At 47.8% G+C, this 16,131-nt stretch overlaps 1 non-coding gene across 1 annotated transcript; it reads right to left on the minus strand.

The window, feature by feature from the left end:
* Positions 1–12,543: 12,543 nt before the first annotated feature.
* On the minus strand, positions 12,544–12,616 carry trnaf-gaa (transfer RNA phenylalanine (anticodon GAA)). The gene has a single exon. It is a non-coding gene; the product is annotated as a tRNA-Phe (tRNA).
* Between the last annotated feature and the right edge of the window lie 3,515 nt (positions 12,617–16,131).

Here is a 16,131-nt window from a genome sequence, read left to right on the forward strand (position 1 = left end):
CCTCCTGAATGATGACATCATGCCTAGCCCCCCAGCGTGGCCCCTGTAGACCCCCCTCCAGACTTACCTCCAGGACCCAAAGAAGTTGGCTCGATGTGTTAGGGTCAGAGCCTCTACAGTGGCACATTCCCAGGGAGGAGGTTTTCCATCTCCTGGACACTTCCCCCGGACAGCCGACGTAAAACACCAGCGCGTTGGGGAGCGGGCCAGGGGGAGGGGCCAGTATCCATCCACATGCGTTCGTAAAAACACGCTGTGGATAGAGAACACCACGGCTGACATCCACACCCGGCCGGCGGCAGCAGTTAACCTTAACACACCCCGTCCCCTCTCAGAGATTCTCTCTGTATCAGTCTGTTTCCCCCTCTTATACACAACAGAACCGCAGAATAAACCCGGCATGGTTCCCGGCGGTGATCGGTCCACCGTGTGTAAACACATCCAGTCATCTGGAGCGTTTGAGGAAACGAGCCAACGGCCAGAGCCAGGAACAGGGTGTGCTCTGGAACCTTCCGCACTGCCGAGGACAGGCCTGATGGTCTGTTTGTTTGTGTGCTGTAACACATCTCTCCTCTGAGTTCAGCCTCTAGAGGGGGGTCAGCCTCTAGAGGGGGTCAGCCTCTAGAGGGGGTCAGCCTCTAGAGGGGGTCAGCCTCTGGAGGGGAGGAGGGGTCAGCCTCTGAAGGGGTTCAGCCTCTAGAGGGGGTCAGCCTCTAGAGGGGGGTCAGGCTCTAAAGGGGTTCAGCCTCTGGAGGGGGGGAGGGGTCAGCCTCTAGAGGGGGTCAGCCTCTGGAGGGGGGAGGGGTCAGCCTGGAGGGGGTCAGCCTCTAGAGGGGAGTCAGCCTCTAGAGGGGGTCAGCCTCTTGAGGGGGGGAGGGGTCAGCCTAGAGGGGGTCAGCCTCTGAAGGGGTTCAGCCTCTAGAGGGGGTCAGCCTCTGGAGGGGGGAGGGGTCAGCCTGGAGGGGGTCAGCCTCTGGAGGGGGGAGGGGTCAGCCTGGAGGGGGTCAGCCTCTAGAGGGGAGTCAGCCTCTGAAGGGGTTCAGCCTCTAGAGGGGGTCAGCCTCTGGAGGGGGGGAGGGGTCAGCCTGGAGGGGGTCAGCCTCTGAAGGGGTTCAGCTAGATCCAGGGAGGGGATGAGGATGAGTCCAATGTCCTCTACAGGCTTCACTCATACGTGCTAAGAGCTGCAGTACTTCTATCGTACTGTTGATGCATCACTGACACATCGCGTTGATCTCTGGTAGAAATAGATCCGACCCTAATCTGTGGCAATAAATAGCCCGTGGGATGTGGAAGAGGATGTTTAAACCAAAACTGTCAAAGTAAACAAGACCATCCGTCTTCAACACGCAGCCACATGGACCAACCGGAGCTATAACCAACTCAGGGGTCACAAGGTCAACACGTCAGGTCAAGTTGAGTCAAGCGGTAGTAGGTCTGGCTCTGTAGGCCTGCTCAGGTTGTGGGAGACGGACTGCAGAAGGCCATCAGAGCCGCGTCTGACCAGCGGCTCTCCACCAGCAAGCAGAACCTGGACCAGCCGGGCCTACAGAGGGGATCTGGGGGTCTGGGAGGGGCAGCTGGTGTTTTCAAAGGGGGGGGGGGGGGGGGGAGGCAGTCTGCTTCAAGGTGGACTGGGGTTGGTAGACATGTGGAATATACGCTGCAATACGATACGGCCTCTGTGTGCGCAGCTGTTTGGGCCGTCAACACATGTCTGTTTAGTGACCACACAGCCCATTGGGCCAACAGAGGAGGGTCCGGGAGGGGGGTCTGGGGGTCTCCCTCAAGGGGGACTGGTGTTGGTAAACATGTGGACCAGCTCCAATAGGATACGGCCTCTGTGTGAGCAGCTGTTTGGGATGTCAACCGATGTCTGTTTGGTGACCACACAGCCTCGTGGGCATGCATGTGCAGGATTAGGTACGAGAGACAAGTGGCTCCTGGCTCTGCCCTGGTTTAGTGCAATCCCTTCAGCTCAGGGCCAGCACCAAAGGGACTGCCATGTGGACGTGACGACGTGAAACAGGGCGAAATAACTCCTTCATCTCTCGAGGGATGGCCTGTGATCCGGCAGCGCTTTGAGTCCAGGTCGGGCTTTAAATAACCCAGCTTTAGATCCAGTCCCGGCACACCGCGTAACCCGACACATTTATACGCTGCGTCACGGCCCAGACTCACCGCCCTGTCTCTCTGCCCGGTCTCGCCACATCTCGACATGGAAAGATACTGAAGCGCTCCAGGAATCCCTGTGTAACTTCAACCTAAGAGCTGGTTGGTTCAACAACACAGCGTCCACCATCTGAGTCCAGCTGCAGGGGGGGACAGTACAGCACAGTCAGTACTTTTACCTTTACACTTGCTTAAAGTTAAGACAGTTAAGACAAAGTTAAAGACATTCATCATGGCTTGATTTTTCCTGAAAAGACAACCTCTTCCAGTGCATTTTGCAGACCCTTTATCCGAGGCGACTTACAATAAGCCCATTTGTCAGAAGAAAGTGAAATCTTGATAGAACCAAGTGCAAAGCACTAACAATCGCTAGGTTAACCCATTCCCTGTATACAACAATGATAGCTGGCATAAGATGCTACACAATGAAGTACTATAACTAAATACGGCAGACAATAAGTGTGTACATTAATGGCCAGGACGTACAACGTACAATAAGTAAGACGGGTTTGATATCTGTCTCATGACCGTGAACTTTCAGTGCGGGCGACTGACCAAAGTTCCGCCGTGGGAAAACTAAAGCCGGTGTTACTGGAGAGCTTGAGTCGAGGGACGTGGTCTCAAAGGTTCTGTGGCTCCTGAACAGAGAGCTCTGGGGAAGAAGAGGAAGTGCAGAGGTGACCTTCTCAACGCCGCCGTCCTATTGGTCAACGCGTCTGAATGCAGTCCAGCTGCTGTCAACGCCGCCGTCCTATTGGTCAACACGTCTGAATGCAGTCCAGCTGCTGTCAACACCGCCGTCCTATTGGTCAACACGTCTGAATGCAGTCCAGCTGCTGTCAACACCGCCGTCCTATTGGTCAACACGTCTCACTGCAGTCCAGCTGGTCTCAACAGCTCCAGTTTGGGCCGATGCATTCAGCAGTTGCATCAAAACATGAGATGAACTCAAACCAGTACTGCAAACGACTGCATTGCAGCACGAAACCACACAAAGGAACAGGTGGAAAGAAACACAAGAGTATTATTGGTTGAATGCACACATTTTGCCAAAGAATAGTTTTGTTTTAGGACCCTTTGGCCTGTGTTTGTTTGTCGCTCTGGGAGTAAACACGGCCTCCGAGCCCGGGGGCGGAGCCTGTCGAGGAGAAGTGAACAACAAGCTTCTCTTTAAACCTCTGGCCTACATTCCAACTCTCACTCAGAGGAGACGGGGGATTTGTCACTGCAGGATCTCCCGACTCTGATAGACGATCCGTCACACTTAGAGCTTAGAGCTTGTATAAGCTAACTTTCAGAAGTCACATGCACACACACACACACAGACACACACATGGACACACACAAAGACACACACACATGGTGGTGTGGGCCTGCCTGGAGCCTGCCTGTGTGTGATGTATTCCATATGACAGGAGAATGTGTGTGGAGTTATGCAACTGAATCCTCTCAGACACGTGAAGGTACAGGAAGTCACATGCACCCGCACACACACACACACACACACACACACACACACACACACACACACACACACACACACACACACACACACACACACACACACACACACACACACACACACACACACACACACACACACACACACAATGCCCCTCTCTGATCCAACAGGAACACACACATGTTGACATGTAGATGTTTAGTCCAAGCAAACAAAGCCAAGAGGACACGGGTAAGGGGGACGTTAAGGAAGGTTTAGGAAGGTTCCTCAGGTTGCACAGGTTCCTCATGTTCATCAGGTTCCTCAGACACACTGGAAGGTTCTGTTGTTCGTTCAGTCCTTGATTCAGAAAATGATACAACAGGTACAGCAGTAATATCTAATCAAGGTTTTCATGGTTGAGCTTCTCAACTTGAGCTCCTCTGTTCAGCGCCATGCCTTCTGGTCTTCATTCGACCTAACAAAGTCGATAACCTTTGGATATTCTCCAATTAGTTCTGTAACATGATGAGAGGAAAGGACTGTTTGTGACAGAGAATGTCTTGAGTTCGGAAGTCCGGCCCAGAGGTCATTCCGGGTCTGTTGTGGTTTGAAGATTTTAAGAGAGTGACAGGGACTCTAGGAAAGGAGGCGTCCTTCCTGGAAAAACATGATTCCGTTTCCTGCTGCACACGTGCATTTGTCCACGTTAGAGAAACAGCATGTCTCTGTGAGTAAGACAGCTCAGATGAATGGATCCCAGTCTCTGTATATCAATGGTTGTATCCTGTAACAGCTACAGTATCTCACAAAAGTGAGTACACCCCTCATATTTTGTAAATATTTAATTTAATCTATTCATGGCACAACACTGAAGAATTGACACTTTGATGCAATGTAAAGTATCCAGTTTACAGCTTGTATAACTGTGTAAATGTACTGTCCCCTCAAAATAACTCAACAAACAGCCATTAATGTCTGAACCGCTGGCACCAAATCCGCCGGCATGGAGTTCACCAGAGCTTCACAGGTTGCCACTGGAATCCTCATCCACGGAAGGTGGAGGAGCGCTAGGTCTCTAACATCCATCAGCTCCGTGATGTCCTCAAGGACACGCGGATGAGGAACCAGTGGCAACCTGTGAAGCTCTGGTGAACTCCATGCCCAAGAGGTTTAGGGCAGTGCTGGGAGATAATGGTGGCCAGACAAAATATTAACACTTCGGGCCCAATTTGGACATTTTCACTTAGGGGTGTACTCACTTTTGGTGCCAGTGGTTTAGACATTAATGGCTTGAGTTATTTTGAGGTGACAATACATTTACATTGTTATACATGCTGTACACCAGGGGTGCCCAACCAGTCGATCGCGGTCTACCAGTAGACCGCCGACAGATCCCAAGTCGACCGCGAGGGGTGAAGAAAAAATAAATAAAAATAATATCTATATATATTTTTTTAATAAAATAAAATTTGCGCGGGACATATACGCGCGGTAGCGCATGCGCTGTCAACAGCAGTTGAAAGCCGTCAACAGTAGTTACACACTTCTAAACGTTGGCATGGCTGAGGGGAAACGAGCTAAGACCTACCATTTTCACCCTGTGTGGGAGGAAGATTATTGATTATCGTTGAGAAGGTGCCGTGCGCAGACGGAATAAACCCCGCCCCCCCCCCCGTCCCCCCCCCGTCAACAATTGTTCTCTACCGCCCCCCCCCGACCCGCTTGAAGGTAGGTTTGCTGGTAGATCTCGGGAGGTTGGCTACCTCAAAAGTAGATCTTGGGTCAAAAAAGGTTGGGCACCCCTGCTGTACACTAACTACTTTAAATTGTATCAAAGTGTAATGTCTTCAGTGTTGTCCAATGAATAGATTTAATAAAATGTTTACAAAAATGTGAGGGGTGTACTCACTTTTGTGAGATACTGTAGGTGCTTCAATTGTATAATTGGTTCCCACTCTTTGGGGGCAGTCCCCAGAAATTCCTCAGAGAAACAAAATAAGATTGAAAGAATATTAGAAGAAGTGCGTCAGATGGTATCTTCTCGATGTTTTGCAGAGCAGTGTAAAGATCCAGTGTAGATAGTAGATACATGTACTAACATCACTTTGCACTGTAACAGTCTGCCAAGACAAGCCCCTTTTTACAGCTGCTAGCCTCTTCGCCGGGGGGGCCTCGGACGGGTCAAAGTTCATACTGCAGAATGCAGCATTACCTGATGGCCGTAATACAACAGCCTCCATTTCCTTTGTTGTCATGAAACACTGTGATCTCAGGGACAGAGTGGTGGGATGATAACTGGTCGGGCCTTTAAGTCTGTTTCGAAGTCGTGTTAAGATGTGCATCGAGGATGGAAGTACGAACAAAGTAGCACTGACTGGAACATAGTGGTTCTAAAGTACAGAAGTACTGGTGCTAGTTACTTCTAGTACCTAGTAGTAAGTGGGTCAACGTTGGGCATATTGTGAGAACAAATCAGACTGCAGGTTTCAGGGGCAATGATTGATTTACTTTTTCTAGGTATCAGCAGGTTTTGATAACGCAGCATTCAGCACGTTGATGGGCGCTAAGGCTGCTTCTGCAACCAGTGAACCCATGAAGTCAAGTAAAGGGCATTTCAGTTCCTGCTTTCGTTTCTCTCCCCCCCCCCCACACAGTGATCCGCTGCAGTGTGGAAAGTTCTAGCCGCTAGCGGCACGAAGGCGAACCGGAGCGCAGGGGAAAGGTTCGGTGACCGATACCCAACACTCTGACAGGCCAGACTCCTGCATTCTGCATGCTGCTGACGTCTCACAGACAAACGCATGCATCCATGCAAGCTAGGAGACACACGCACACACACACCTGCACGCTAGTAGACACACGCACACACACACAAACACACGCTAGGAGACAAACGCACACACACTAGGAGACACGTGCACACACACACACACACGCACGCTCGGAGACACATGCACACACACATGCACGCTAGGAGACAAACGCATGTGTGTGTGTGTGTGTGTGTGTGTGTGTGTGTGTGTGTGTGTGTGTGTGTCTGTGTGTGTGTGTGCATGTGTGTGTGTGTGTGTGTGTGTGTGTGTGTGTCTTGCGGTCAGCCGGTGCCTTCAGCCATGGTGTTTGGTAGTCCCAGTAAGAGTGTGGACGATGACCAGTATAGGCCGTGGCGTCACCAACAGGGCCTGCTGATTACATAAGGCCCGCAACACACACTGCTCACCCAGCATGCACCAGACCAACCTGTGTGTGTGGTCACACTCACATACACACATGCATACAAAAAGACACACACACACACACACACACACACACACACGGACACGAAGTACGAAGGTCCAGTGGACCCAAGGTCTAACACACATGCAAGCACACACACACACACACACACACACACACACACACACACACACACACACACACACACACACACACACACACACACACACACACACACACACACACACACAGTTCTCCTACAAATGGGTTAAAACAAAGTGTGTTTTACCTCACTTCGCTGTGTTTGTTTGTTCTTTTCCAACAGTCAAGGCCAGCTGTATCAGATGTGTGTGTGTGCAAATGAAGGGAAATGTATTTATATAACCTCATAGCCAAAGACCATCCAAAATACTTTACAGTACACAAGCAAAAGCACGATAAGAAGACAATGAGAACTAGAATAGCAAGCAAGCAGAAACCCCTCGAATAAAAAACTATAAATAGTCTCAAATGTTCAGTCATGCAAGTAGAGGGGACTGGTGTGAGGATGAGGTTGAGGGTGGTGGTGAGGGTTAGGGGAAGGGTTGACATACACACAAATACATATCATTAGGGCAGCACTTAGGCTAATGAGCAGTCTGAGCGACACCTGATCCGTAGCGGAGCCAGGCTGTAACAGAGAATCCCCGGAGAATCTCCTCACCAGCAGCTCACAGTCACGTTGTGCACCAATTCTAGTTCAATGTAAGATGGCTTTTTGTATGCGAGACATCCATCGTGTTCAGCTTATTGAAGATACAGTCTGAGTTGAGAGGAGCTAACAGCTCCTAGCTGACAGAGCACGATGCTAGTTAGCCTTATCTCTCTAAACACTTCAGTACCAGTGGCTGCAGTGGTGCAAACACACCATTAAGCAAGTCAAACATAAACGTCATTTCCACCAGATTTCTATTAGTGTCCAATCTTAGATTTGATTGCTGTTTGCCGTTCAGGATCTCTGCATGAGTTGCTGTTGGAGCCCTGGCCCCCCTGCTGCCTGGCGCCATGGTGTTGTTGGTTCGGTAACCCAGGTATCAGCTCTCTCGCTCCCCAGCGCTGGCCCAACATTGGCGGTGCGGAGACTGATAGCAGAGCTTGACGTGAATACAGGCTATTAGCTCTACATAAACACAGTGGGCCGGACCAGATGATAACAGTGAGCCTATATGCTTGGTTCACATAAAGCTCAGTTTACAAAAGCCCACATCTGCTGACACAACGCAGGTAAAGTCAGCGACCGCCCGCCGCAGTCGAAGGCAGAGGCAGCACCTCCACCCTGGCCGCCGAGATGACAGGCTCCGTGTCTCCTCAGGCCTGTGGTGCGATGACCTCCACTCCACTCAAACCCCCTGAAGCCCGGGACTTATCGGCTTCCCCGCCGTCAACAACTGTTCTGCAAAGCCGTTTTCCAGCTCATTTATTTTCTGCCGGTGTCAGTGCTGAGTCAGAGTCGTTACCCGGGACTCACGTGCTGCATAAACACACACACGTGCATTTCGCCCTCAGGATCCCACTGTTTAGTTACTCCTGGTCTGACCAGCAGACCACAGCTGCGGGGGGGGGGGGGGGGTCTAGCCGTTGGTTTCCAGCTGTCACCCCTGATAGATCCGGGTTAGTACAGTAAGTTCTGCTGAAGACTGTTGCAAGGCTTCCAGGAGATCTGAAAAGCTTGCCTTTGATCATCAGCCACAAAGAGGAGGTGAAAATGCAAATGGAATCTTTTGGCCCACACAATTCTGCTCAAATTTGTAGACGAGAGCTAAATTAGCAATCTCAAAATGTAGGCCAAGGTAAGTTTGCAGTTAACCCATTCTGAATGAGACTCTACTTTACTCATATGTGGTTGCACGTTTTTCCTGATCATCTTGGCAATGGATCTCAACGATTAAATATATTAACGTTCAAAAGCATTAACCCCTTCACACAGATGTAGCCCAGAATCAAATGTTTTTTTGGAATGCATCTCTCAAGGGTTAATGGTTCCCTGTTGACACATTCACAGCCCATAACCATGGTAATACGGTAGGTAGCGTGGAGGCCAGCCTTCTAGGGCCTGAGTTGACCTCCTCAACCATCTACAACATGAAGACCTCTTCAACCGTCTACAACATGAAGACCTCTTCAACCATCTACTCCATGAAGCTGATCAAACATGAGGCAAGGGGCCCATTGCATTCCTAAGAAACATACATCAAAGGAAACCAGTGCATTTAAATGTCCTTGTTCCTCCTTCCTGTATGATAACCATCACCGAGCCTTATTAAACAGATAGTTATTCTGGGTGCTGTTTTTTATCCGGTAAATTTAAATGTCATCTCATGCAGTCAATGCCTCGCCCATAATAACCAGGTTGAGCTGGAATGTCTCCAGTTTGAAACATGTGATAGACGAGCTGACAGAACGGAACAGAAGAATGCCTCACAGTCGTTCATACGAGCTCAGCCTGTGAGAGAGATACGATCACATTGTGTTCTATCTCCCCTGAGGCTTCACTTCCTCATTGGGTTCAGCAGAGCCAATCGCCATGACAACAGGGCGAATCCTCACACATAGAGGAAGTTCCCTCGGAGGGGTTATGGCCAAAAGTACTCCGGTTCTGGGTGTCGACCAATGGAACGTTTACTTTATTATGTCTGCATATCATGCCAAATATAAAGTCATAAACTCTACACGAGTCAGTCACTATAACCATAGTAATGAGTTACATAAGTCTGAAATAATGAAAGAGGTCTTTAAGACATGTCTTCAGGGTTAAACCATGGACTGCTTAACTGTTTACTACTGGGGTTCGTGTGTGGGGGAGAGAGTGGGGGAGAGGGGTAAGAGAGTGGGGGAGAGGGGTAAGAGAGTGGGGGAGAGGGGTAAGAGAGTGGGAGAGAGACACAGAGCGAGAGTCTGCTAATCATGTTCATGTTTTTTAGGGCTTTCCTAGAAGGCTTCTGTGGTTTGGGACAGATTTGCACAAGTGTGTACATGTGTGTGTAAGTCATGTGTATATTTGATGCGTGTCTGCACACATGTGTGTGTGTGTGTATGTGTGTGTTTGTAAGTGTGTAAGGGTGTAAATCATAAATGTTTTTCGGGCTTTCCTAGAAAAGGCTGTCTGGGAGAGCGGCCAGATTCTGGTTGGCCGTAGAACGTGAGCACAATAACAGCTCAGGTTCCACGGTTTAACAATACAATAAAGACAACGTTCACACACCCACCTTGTATGCACAGACATATAGAAACACAACCACCTTTACACACAAGTGTGTTCCTGCTGGAACACACACACATGAACCCAGCACACGTGGCACGGGATGGACGTAGCCTTGGGTTCTCTCAGCCTGAAGGATCTTACCAGCAGATCCTCAGCCTGAGGAACCTTAAAAGCAGGTTCTAAGCCTGAGGAACCCTACCAACAGGTTCTTTGAGGGGTAAGGAACCCTAAAAGCAGGTTCTCTGAGGGGTGAGGAACCCTACCAGCAGTTCCTCTCAGCCTCTCAACCAGCAGTTCCTCACACCTCCAGTAGGGGGCAGCATACAGAACCTTTCTTCCTTCTAAAGGCTGACCTGTTATCAGAGCTGACTTAAGGAAAGGACATGAGGAGAGAAGGACGTAGAAGAAAGCCATAGGAGTAGGCCGTAAGGAGGCGAGAAGGAGGTAGAAGGAGGGAGAGAGACAGGAGGACCGATGGAGGGGAACAGCACGTGTGTTTGGTGTTAAGGATATGAAACTGTCTCTGTTATTTGCATGGTCTCTTTATCTGTGAAACATTTTGACCTAAAACTCATATTTTCGGTAGTCAAGTCATTCATTATGTGGGACAGCTATAGATATTATCAGACAGAATTGGAAAGGGTTGGATTAAGATCTCTATACAAACATGGTTGATGATTGGTTGTTATGAGGTAGTTCACTGTAGTGGTCTCACCAATCAGATCTTGGATTACTAGTCTCCATAAAGAGAAAACGGGATAAAACGTTGATATCCAAATCGTTCTTGTTTCCATTTGTAGGAGTTTGTAGTCTCGAAGTAGAGTAGTTTCGACCCAATCATGTTGGAGCGCAACGATCTGGGAACCAGCCGGCTATTGGCTGACGATGACTTCGTTTTTGAACCGCCTTCATATTGGTTTACAGCTAATTGCCATCTTGCACTCTAACACCTACAAATAATACCCCTGGTGTAACTTCTGTGGAGATGCTGGACTCGACTTCAAATAAAAAAATATCTGAAAAAACGCACGATTAACGCCATCGCGAGACCATCGTGAAACGTCCCGGACATCCGGCTACACGCAGCCGCAGACAGATCGCCCGTCGTCGAGTTAGGTCTTCGTCAGATGGTAGTTTATGGTCTCCAAGATTATTCAATTACTTTACAACATCGGAAGGGAGACGAGATCAAACCTGTACGAACAGGCGTTTTTTGCTCTTTCGTATTGAACAACCATGTTTCTGGATGATTGCTTCGTTAGCGCATGCTAGGCTATTAACCGACAACACTCATTTAGTAGTAAGCAGGAAAAGGGTATCTGTGAAGATTTAAAACATTGTGCAGACTGACTGCAATATAAATAAAATCACATTCTGAAACTTTTGTCTACTTGCTTTAATCTGTTTGTCGTTGGTAGAATAAACAGGAAACCAGACGTAACCCCACCCCCTAAGGCTGATTGTTTCCGGTCCTTCGTCGCCCCCTACAGGTTCTGACTGAGACGAACCTCAGCCAACCGGTCACATCTGAACCGGAACCTATTGAGGTGTTAAAGGGATTCAGTAAAACATCAAATTGGGCCGATGTGTGCTATTGGATTGAATACAGAAAGCCAAATGCATGTGTAACTTATTCTACAGTCACTTAATCAAGTAGGTTAATATGGGACCACTTGAAATAATGTGTAGTTGGTTTATAAATCATAAGCTACATGGACGCTTAAATATTAACGACATATGTAATATTTATTTTAAATTCCAGGAATATCATTTTACTATGTAATAGACCCTTACCCAGAGGTAAAAAAGGTCGCTCGTAACATAATCTACCAGTACAGCGCACCAGTGGAGATGACCTCCATACTGGGTCGTCCTGCTGGGACTCCACATGTTGAAGGTGGGACTGGGAGTTCACCAGTTCCAACGTGCCCTGCCAATCATTAATGTGTTCAGCCCTACGTCTGTTTATATCTACGGATGTTAAATGATCCGGTGAATCCTCCGCTCTGACCATTCGGACAACAACACTCCGACCAGTGGGACCACAGACCTGACCAGTAGGACAACAGCGCTTTGAAAAGTGAGACCAACGCTCCCCCTGGCGGACAACTGATCTGACACGCACTTCCCTTCGGATTACAAAGGCGTGGAAGGACTTTAAAAACACTCCAAATTCTAACAAACCGCCATACCAAACTCCCCATAAACGGACTTACCCCCTTGGACTCACTTTTTCCACAATGATTGCACTGTTGCAAACGTCCTCCATATTGTAAATACTGTGTATTTAAAGTGTATCTTTGACCCATGCCAATAAAGCTTTTTTGAATTGATGAGTTGACTTGAATTTAGAGAGAGAGAGAGAGAGAGAGAGAGAGAGAGAGAGAGAGAGAGAGAGAGAGAGAGAACAGAACAGAACATGTTCAGTAGTACGTAAACTAACTCGATGTGAAAACCAAAATATTCCTTCTGCCGAAACCCGGGATCGAACCAGGGACATTTAGATCTTCAGTCTAACGCTCTCCCAACTGAGCTATTTCGGCGGGATGCTGTAGGGATTTGACATTTTTATTTTGTAGGGTTTTATACATTTTCTTCATTTCTATTCGATGTACAAAAGTTATTGTGAAGATGTTAGACGTGTCCGTCTGACGTCACAGCATCATATATGCAGTATTGAAACAGGAAGTGTCGTGAGTTACGCAGTGCTGCAGCTCCTCCACCGCCAGAGGGCGCAATCAGCACGTCAGCACAAAACTACACTACAATAGACTACTAGGCTGCTAGTACATAATGATACACTATAGGCATTCGAATACAACTCATATTAATATATATAATTTCACTTTGTTTTGTATTTGTAGTTTCCTCTAACTATTAATAGTCATAATTAGTAAATAGTCTCCTCATACTGTTTGAAAACGATTGCAGGTTTAAATGATTGTTTAGTTTCTTCTGTTTTTACTTGTTTAACTTCTACACAGGCCTACTTCTGATGCTCATATCACTGCATCTTAATGTAAGGTGTTATTGGGCATTCATAAAGCTATCATCTACTTCTGATCCTCCTATGAACGCATCTTAATGTAACATAGCGTTGGGCGTTCATAATGCTCTCCTCCTTTGGATCCATTCCAAACAGTGGAGACGTTCTCCTTCCTTGTCCCCTTGGGGATATGGATCTATAAGATCTGCTGCCCTGCTGAGGTGACGCGTGTTCAACACCCTGTTGGGCAACACGTGCGGTTCTGTTTGTTTTGGTTCCGCGGTTCTCCTGCAGCAGCACTGCAGTACGCTGATCATCGTGTCCTTTTGGCCCCGCCCCCTGCCCCCCTCTCGGCTCTGGGCCCCCGCCCCCCTCTTGGCTCCATGCACCCACCCCCACTAATCGCGTCTGCCTGCAGCCTCTCGTCTCTCTCTCCCTGGCTCAGCCTCTCTGGTTTTCTTCTCTCTCTCTCTCTCTCTCTCTCTCTCTCTCTCTCTCTCTCTCTCTCTCTCTCTCTCTCTCTCTCTCTCTCTCTCTCTCTCTCTCTCCCTCTGTCTCTGTCTCTCTCTCTCTTCCTCCCCAAGGTGACTTTCCCTCCTTCGCAGACACTGCAGCTATTTCCCTTTTGTTGTTTAGCCGAGATGAGAGATGCACCGACGCAAAATGAAAAGGGATTGAGAGAGAGAGAGAGAGAGAGAGAGAGAGAGAGAGAGAGAGAGAGAGAGAGAGAGAGAGAGAGAGAGAGAGAGAGACAGACAGACAGACAGACAGAGAGAGAGAGAGAGAGAGAGAGAGAGAGAGAGAGAGAGAGAGAGAGAGACAGAGACAGAGACAGAGACACAGACAGACAGACAGACAGAGAGACAGAAACTGAGAGAGAGAGTGGGAGAGAGAAACAGAGACAGAGAGAGAGACCCCCAGAGACAGAGAGACAGCGAGAGAAGGTAGAGAGGGTAGAGGGACTAAATGGGTTGAAGTTTTCCCCCGACCTGATGGCACTCATGAAAGAGAACAGTTAAATCTGCTGTTTGCTTTTTCTGGTCTTTTTTTGCAATGAAGCAATAGCTATAGTTAGCCAGTACTGGCCTTTAGTGAAGTACTTATCAGGACCTCTAGTAAAGTACTTATCAGGACCTCTAGTAAAGTACTCATCAGGACCTCTAGTAAAGTACTTCTAGTAGGTCTCACTGGTTGCAGGGCTGTGGTCCCACTGGTCAGAGCTGAGGGTTCACCTGATCATTTAACATCAGTAGATATCAACAGATGCACAGAAGTTATCGTAGGGCTGAACACACTAATGATGGCAGGGAACCTCTGGAACTGGTGAACTTCCAGTCCCACCCTCAACATGTGGAGTCCCAGCAGGCCAACCCAGTGTGGAGGTCATCTCCACTGGTGCGGTGTACTGGTACATTATATTACGAGCAACCTTTTTACCTCTTGGTAAGGGGTCCATAAAAGGATATTCCTTGGGTTTAAAATATATATTAGTACTCTAGTAAAGTACTTGAGTGAGGACCACACTGTTCCCCTTGTTGAGAACCCATCACCAGTCGTCTCTTTATTCATGCTTGCGATTCGCACTGTTGTCACGTGGAGGTTGAGAGTGGTTCCAGCGACTGGGAGATCCATCAGTAAACACTGATACAGCATCTGGGGCAGAGCTTCTAAATTTAGAGATCAGAGTAGCTGAACGGAGAAGACGAAAAGGAACATGGAAGATTACGATCCGATTTCAAGGTCCGGATGAACGTATGATAGTTGCTTGGCTTCTGAGAAATCCTTTTTTGATTAATAGATGCCATTCTCCAGTCAAAGCCACGACAAGTTTGTCATACCGAGACGGATGATCCCGGCGTCTTGTTCATTAAGATTAGCCATGCTCTACATACAGCATTATCAAGTGTTGCAAACAAGCTACGCTGAATAATTCCTTAATGCGATGCAGAGGGATCTCAATGAATGTTTGTGATATTTAAATACATCCAATGATTTCCCCAGTGCCTTGTCCACATGCTAGTCAACATGCTAGTCCACATGCTAGTCAACCTTCTAGTTTACATGCTAGTCTCCATGCTAGTTGTTGGCCCTGAAGCGGCGCATTGTGGGAATATTAACGCAGAAACATAATCTCACTTTTTTGGAGGTCATGAAATTGAAATGAATACACAACTCAGCAGACTATAATGAAGGTCAACGGTGAACTGTGTTTGGTTCCATGAATGTAAAGACAGAAGGGAGCGAGATCGTTAGTTATATATATTGCAACTTGTTATTTTTAATCACAGACTGTTCTGTTCTATATAACAACACATTTTTATAAATCATGTACAGTACTAACATTTGTCTATACACATGGTCATCAATGTACATTACAGAGTACACACATCACACCAACTACACAAACTGAAGTATTCTGTCTCTCTCCACTCACTCTCTGGCCAGCACTCCGACCACAGGGTCAAACTCTAACCTCAAGTGGACTTCTCAATATTTACATCCCTGAAAAATGTACACTGATTCAACAGAACTCCTGTCTTCTGCTCGGGTTCAGAGGTCAACGGGTGGGGGGGTGGGGTGGGGTGGGGTGGGGGTGAGCCCCAAACAGTCCTTCAAACCCGACAACACAGCGCTGTGACGGCCTGCAGCAACACGTTAGACTGAAACCAGTGGACTGAGTGCATTTCTACCGTCCGTCAGCAAGGTAGTAAGGTAAGATCGAGCCCTGAGAGGAGAGAGGCTGGTGAGCTGATGTCCAAACAAGGCGACCCCCACCGCTGGGCTAACGGTGAAGCTGAGACCTGACCACACAAACCTTACGACGCACGTTTACAGGGAGAATACATGAATAGAAAGAAAATAAATCTTTGCATTGATGTTGTTGCACGTCAATGCATTTTTCGCATTGCTCTGAATAATTAAATTGCAAATGTAATGCGTTTAACCATTATTCAGTTATTCATTTTTAAAATAACCTTTTACGCTTTTTGGATATCAATAATAAGTATAAGTTCTTCGTATTGCTGTTGTCACAAATTAAAAACAAAAAAATGTAAATCAGAAAATATATGT

The sequence above is a fragment of the Gadus macrocephalus genome, chromosome 13 (genome assembly GCF_031168955.1).
Source record: "Gadus macrocephalus chromosome 13, ASM3116895v1".
Classification (NCBI taxonomy): Eukaryota; Metazoa; Chordata; class Actinopteri; order Gadiformes; family Gadidae; genus Gadus; species Gadus macrocephalus.